A 6,979-nucleotide genomic window follows, 5' to 3' on the forward strand; every position below is an offset into this window, starting at 1 on the left:
TACCATTTTTACAAAGTACTTTTGGGGGGCTTACTGATTTGTCTATTTAGTGTAAGGGAAGGAACTGTGCTTGTTCTTGACAAATGGAAGGTCAGGATTACTTTCCCTTTAATTGTCAGGAAGTCAGGAATCAGTGTTTTAGAATTCTCAGGAATGTTGTGTCTAAGTAAATTTAGAAAGGAATTAGTGACAAAGTATTATTTGAAGTATGTGAATGTTATTTTTTTTATTTTTTAATGAGTTTTTAGGCTAACCCAAGACGTACCAGATCAACGGCGCGATTCGTACAGCCCTGAGCAGCACAGTTGGTACAGCGGGTACAGTTCGCACGGCAGTCACACACCCCTTGCCTGATGCACCGTGATTCCCTGCTGCACTGGCAGCACGCCTGCAACGTACAATGGCAATGCGAGTGTCCCCTGTTGTCGTGAGAATGTACGTGATGTATGTCTACACTGTTCAGTGTCCCCTGTTGTCGTGAGAATGTACGTGCTGTATGTCTACACTGTTCAGTGTCCCCTGTTGTCGTGAGAATGTACGTGCTGTATGTCTACACTGTTCAGTGTCCCCTGTTGTCGTGAGAATGTACGTGCTGTATGTCTACACTGTTCATTGTCCTCTGTTGTCGTGAGAATGCACGTGATGTATGTCTACACTGTTCAGTGTCCTCTGTTGTCGTGAGAATGTACGTGCTGTATGTCTACACTGTTCGGTGTCCCCTGTTGTCGTGAGAATGTACGTGATGTATGTCTACACTGTTCGGTGTCCCCTGTTGTCGTGAGAATGTACGTGCTGTATGTCTACACTGTTCAGTGTCCCCTGTTGTCGTGAGAATGTACGTGCTGTATGTCTACACTGTTCAGTGTCCCCTGTTGTCGTGAGAATGTACGTGCTGTATGTCTACACTGTTCGGTGTCCCCTGTTGTCGTGAGAATGTACGTGCTGTATGTCTACACTGTTCAGTGTCCCCTGTTGTCGTGAGAATGTACGTGCTGTATGTCTACACTGTTCAGTGTCCCCTGTTGTCGTGAGAATGTACGTGCTGTATGTCTACACTGTTCAGTGTCCCCTGTTGTCGTGAGAATGTACGTGCTGTATGTCTACACTGTTCAGTGTCCCCTGTTGTCGTGAGAATGTACGTGCTATATGTCTACACTGTTCAGTGTCCCCTGTTGTCGTGAGAATGTACGTGCTGTATGTCTACACTGTTCAGTGTCCCCTGTTGTCGTGAGAATGTACGTGCTGTATGTCTACACTGTTCATTGTCCTCTGTTGTCGTGAGAATGTACGTGCTGTATGTCTACACTGTTCATTGTCCTCTGTTGTCGTGAGAATGTACGTGCTGTATGTCTACACTGTTTAGTGTCCCCTGTTGTCGTGAGAATGTACGTGATGTATGTCTACACTGTTCAGTGTCCTCTGTTGTCGTGAGAATGTACGTGATGTATGTCTACACTGTTCAGTGTCCTCTGTTGTCGTGAGAATGTACGTGCTGTATGTCTACACTGTTCAGTGTCCTCTGTTGTCGTGAGAATGTACGTGCTCTATGTCTACATTGTTCAGTGTCCTCTGTTGTCGTGAGAATGTACGTGCTGTATGTCTACACTGTTCAGTGTCCCCTGTTGTCGTGAGAATGTACGTGCTGTATGTCTACACTGTTCAGTGTCCCCTGTTGTCGTGAGAATGTACGTGCTGTATGTCTACACTGTTCAGTGTCCCCTGTTGTAGTGAGACTGTACGTGCTGTATGTCTACACTGTTCAGTGTCCTCCGTTGTCGTGAGAATGTACGTGCTGTATGTCTACACTGTTCAGTGTCCCCTGTTGTCGTGAGAATGTACGTGCTGTATGTCTACACTGTTCAGTGTCCTCTGTTGTCGTGAGAATGTACGTGCTGTATGTCTACACTGTCCAGTGTCCTCTGTTGTCGTGAGAATGTACGTGCTCTATGTCTACACTGTTTAGTGTCCCCTGTTGTCGTGAGAATGTACGTGCTGTATGTCTACACTGTTCAGTGTCCTCTGTTGTCGTGAGAATGTACGTGCTGTATGTCTACATTGTTCAGTGTCCTCTGTTGTCGTGAGAATGTACGTGCTGTATGTCTACACTGTTCAGTGTCCCCTGTTGTCGTGAGAATGTACGTGCTGTATGTCTACACTGTTCAGTGTCCCCTGTTGTAGTGAGACTGTACGTGCTGTATGTCTACACTGTTCAGTGTCCTCCGTTGTCGTGAGAATGTACGTGCTGTATGTCTACACTGTTCAGTGTCCCCTGTTGTCGTGAGAATGTACGTGCTGTATGTCTACACTGTTCAGTGTCCTCTGTTGTCGTGAGAATGTACGTGCTGTATGTCTACACTGTTCAGTGTCCTCTGTTGTCGGGAGAATGTACGTGCTGTATGTCAACACTGTTTAGTGTCCCCTGTTGTCGTGAGAATGTACGTGCAGTATGTCTACACTGTTCAGTGTCCTCTGTTGTCGGGAGAATGTACGTGCTGTATGTCTACACTGTTCAGTGTCCCCTGTTGTCCTGAGAATGTACGTGCTGTATGTCCACACTGTTCAGTGTCCTCTGTTGTCGTGAGAATGTACGTGATGTATGTCTACACTGTTCAGTGTCCTCTGTTGTCGTGAGAATGTACGTGCTGTATGTCTACACTGGTCAGTATCCCCTGTTGTCGTGAGAATGTACGTGATGTATGTCTCCACTGTTCAGTGTCCTCTTTTGTCGTGAGAATGTACGTGATGTATGTCTCCACTGTTCAGTGTCCTCTGTTGTCGTGAGAATGTACGTGCTGTATGTCTACACTGTTCAGTGTCCTCTGTTGTCGTAAGAATGTACGTGATGTATGTCTCCACTGTTCAGTGTCCTCTGTTGTCGTGAGAATGTACGTGCTGTATGTCTAAACTGGTCAGTGTTCCCTGTTGTCGTGAGAATGTACGTGATGTATGTCTACACTGTTCATTGTCCTCTGTTGTCGTGAGAATATACGTGATGTATGTCTCCACTGTTCAGTGTCCTCTGTTGTCGTGAGAATGTACGTGCTGTATGTCTACACTGTTCAGTGTCCTCTGTTGTCGTGAGAATGTACGTGCTGTATGTCTACACTGTTCAGTGTCCTCTGTTGTCGTGAGAATGTACGTGCTGTATGTCTACACTGTTCAGTGTCCTCTGTTGTCGTGAGAATGTACGTGCTGTATGTCTACACTGTTCAGTGTCCTCTGTTGTCGTGAGAATGTACGTGCTGTATGTCTACACTGTTCAGTGTCCTCTGTTGTCGTGAGAATGTACGTGCTGTATGTCTACACTGTTTAGTGTCCCCTGTTGTCGTGAGAATGTACGTGCTGTATGTCTACACTGTTCAGTGTCCTCTGTTGTCGTGAGAATGTACGTGATGTATGTCTACATTGTTCAGTGTCCTCTGTTGTCGTGAGAATGTACGTGCTGTATGTCTACACTGTTCAGTGTCCTCTGTTGTCGTGAGAATGTACGTGCTGTATGTCTACACTGTTCAGTGTCCTCTGTTGTCGTGAGAATGTACGTGCTGTATGTCTACACTGTTCAGTGTCCTCTGTTGTCGTGAGAATGTACGTGATGTATGTCTACACTGTTCAGTTTCCTCTGTTGTCGTGAGAATGTACGTGCTGTATGTCTACATTGTTCAGTGTCCTCTGTTGTCGTGAGAATGTACGTGCTGTATGTCTACACTGTTCAGTGTCCTCTGTTGTCGGGAGAATGTACGTGCTGTATGTCAACACTGTTCAGTGTCCCCTGTTGTCGTGAGAATGTACGTGCTGTATGTCTACACTGTTCAGTGTCCTCTGTTGTCGTGAGAATGTACGTGCTGTATGTCAACACTGTTTAGTGTCCCCTGTTGTCGTGAGAATGTACGTGCTGTATGTCCACACTGTTCAGTGTCCTCTGTTGTCGTCAGAATGTACGTGATGTATGTCTACACTGTTCAGTGTCCTCTGTTGTCGTGAGAATGTACGTGCTGTATGTCTACACTGGTCAGTGCCCCTGTTGTCGTGAGAATGTACGTGATGTATGTCTGCACTGTTCAGTGTCCCCTGTTGTCGTGAGAATGTACGTGATGTATGTCTGCACTGTTCAGTGTCCTCTGTTGTCGTGAGAATGTACGTGATGTATGTCTACACTGTTCAGTGTCCTCTGTTGTCGTGAGAATGTACGTGCTGTATGTCTACACTGGTCAGTGTCCTCTGTTGTCGTGAGAATGTACGTGCTGTAGGCTATGTCTACACTGTTCAGTGTCCTCTGTTGTCGTGAGAATGTATGTGCTGTATGTCTACACTGGTCAGTGTCCCCTGTTGTCGTGAGAATGTACGTGATGAATGTCTACACTCTTCAGTGTCCCCTGTTGTCGTGAGAATGTACGTGCTGTTTGTCTGCACTGTTCAGTGTCCTCTGTTGTCGTGAGAATGTACGTGCTGTATGTCTACACTGTTCAGTGTCCTCTGTTGTCGTGAGAATGTACGTGCTGTATGTCTACACTGTTCAGTGTCCTCTGTTGTCGTGAGAATGTACGTGCTGTATGTCTACACTGTTCAGTGTCCTCTGTTGTCGTGAGAATGTACGTGCTGTATGTCTACACTGTTCAGTGTCCTCTGTTGTCGTGAGAATGTACGTGCTGCATGTCTACACTGTTCAGTGTCCTCTGTTGGCGTGAGAATGTACGTGCTGTATGTCTACACTGTTCAGTGTCCTCTGTTGTCGTGAGAATGTACGTGATGTATGTCTACACTGTTCAGTGTCCCCTGTTGTCGTGAGAATGTACGTGCTGTATGTCTACACTGTTCAGTGTCCTCTGTTGTCGTGAGAATGTACGTGCTGTATGTCTACACTGTTCAGTGTCCTCTGTTGTCGTGAGAATGTACGTGCTGTATGTCTACACTGTTCAGTGTCCTCTGTTGTCGTGAGAATGTACGTGCTGTATTTCTACACTGTTCAGTGTCCTCTGTTGTCGTGAGAATGTACGTGCTGTATGTCTACACTGTTCAGTGTCCTCTGTTGTCGTGAGAATGTACGTGATGTATGTCTACACTGTTCAGTTTCCTCTGTTGTCGTCAGAATGTACGTGCTGTATGTCTACACTGTTCAGTGTCCTCTGTTGTCGTGAGAATGTACGTGCTGTATGTCTACACTGTTCAGTTTCCTCTGTTGTCGTGAGAATGTACGTGCTGTATGTCTATGTCGTGCCGAATTCACGTAATTGCCGATTCCGCGTAATGGGCAACATTTTTGCCCATTTCGCGTAATCGGCAAAACGCTGCCCAATACGTGAAATCGGCAGCGTTTTGCCGAAATCGCGTAAACGCCTCTAAAACTTGCCTATTTCGCGAATTCGGCAGCCGATTACACGGAATCGGCAGCCGATTACGCGTAATTGGCAAGTTGCCCAGTACGCGAAATCGGCAAAAGCAAGTTAAGTGTGCGTGTGTGCGTGCGTACGTGCGTACGTGTGTGTGTGTGTGTGTGTGTGTGGTCGATCTCTCTCTCTCTCTCTCTCTCTCTCTCTCTCTCTCTCTCTCTCTCTCTCTCTCTCTCTCTCTCTCTCTCTCTCTCTCTCTCTCTCTCTGTCTCTCTCTAACAGTGTCAATGACAGTATAACAGAAAAGAACACGAGCCACACACAGAGTGAACGGTTTGTGAGCATATCCTCAGGAAATACTTGTTCTCGTGTGCCCGTATTATCAATCAAACAAGGGGCCTTAGTGATTGAAACTCACAAACAATACCAAATTTAAACTTTTAGTTCAAGCTTTCATTTGGCTGATAGCAGAGGAACAGTCAGCATGGACGGCAAGGATCGTGCGCGTTTTGATGGAAAAATGAAAAGTTTTCCAAGTACACATTGCCCAACGCAGACGACTACCGCTACGTGGTGAATGTCTTGTCCGGCGATGGAGATCGAAAGAACAGAAACGTTTACTACATTAAGGAGAAGTTTGATCTTGTTGAAGTTGCTGGGATGAAGAAAGTGATCAAAGTAAAAGCTCTCTCTCTCTCCCTCTCTCTGTCTCTCTCTGTCTCTCTGTGTCACTCTCTGTGTCCCTCTCTGTGTATCTCTCTGTCTCTGTCTGTGTCTCTGTGTGTGTGTGTGTCTCTCTCTCTCTCTCTCTCTCTCTCTCTCTCTCTCTCTCTCTCTCTCTCTCTCTCTCTCTCTCTCTCTCTCTCTCTCTCTCTCTCTCTCTCTCTCTCTCTCTCTCTCTCTCTCTCTCTCTCTCTCTCTCTCAATTCACGAACATTGTTTTTTCTCTCAACTTTTTACGTGCTTAAGCTTGTTCGAAACGTGTGTTCATTTTGCATTGACAATCAAGTTTGTTTGTGTGACGTGTCTGTTAATGTGTCATTTTGTGTTGATCTCTCTTACACACACACACACACACACACACACACACACACACACACACACACACACACACACACACACACACACACACACACACACACACACACACACACACACGTACAAATGTGTAAGTGTTCGCGTTCGTAAATGCAACTGAAATTAATTATAATGACATTGTGCAGATACGGAAAACGCAACAAGAAACTCCCCGGTACATCGTCACCCAAAATGAGCTATTCGACGTCCTGCTTGAGGCACATGTCAACACTGGGCACGGAGGCGAGAAAAAAACCAAAACAATTCTCCAAGATAAGTACGCGAACATTTCCGGTAAAATGATTAACTGTTTTGTGTCGGCCTGTGAAACCTGTTGCTTCAGTGGCTGACAAACTAAAAAACATGTGGCAAAACCTTCGCATTGTACATGGGCGGGCTCGACATCCCCAGAGCCAGGGTTCAGTAGAGCGATCGAACGCAGATGTGAAGCAAATGCTGATAGCGTGGACCATCGACAACAGCACCAGTAACTGGTCTGAAGGGCTCCGCTTTGTCCAGCTACAAAAGAATTCATCCCCACACAGAAATCTGCAGAACAAAACTCCATACGAGGT

General features: G+C 46.1%; 1 long non-coding RNA gene across 1 annotated transcript; it reads left to right on the top strand.

The window, feature by feature from the left end:
* Positions 1-5,899: 5,899 nt before the first annotated feature.
* On the top strand, positions 5,900-6,648 carry LOC138955598 (uncharacterized). The gene is made up of 2 exons (XR_011452301.1): positions 5,900-6,005; positions 6,551-6,648. It is a non-coding gene; the product is annotated as an uncharacterized lncRNA (long non-coding RNA).
* The last annotated feature ends 331 nt before the right edge of the window (positions 6,649-6,979 follow it).

This window comes from Littorina saxatilis, unplaced genomic scaffold (assembly GCF_037325665.1).
Source record: "Littorina saxatilis isolate snail1 unplaced genomic scaffold, US_GU_Lsax_2.0 scaffold_2309, whole genome shotgun sequence".
Classification (NCBI taxonomy): Eukaryota; Metazoa; Mollusca; class Gastropoda; order Littorinimorpha; family Littorinidae; genus Littorina; species Littorina saxatilis.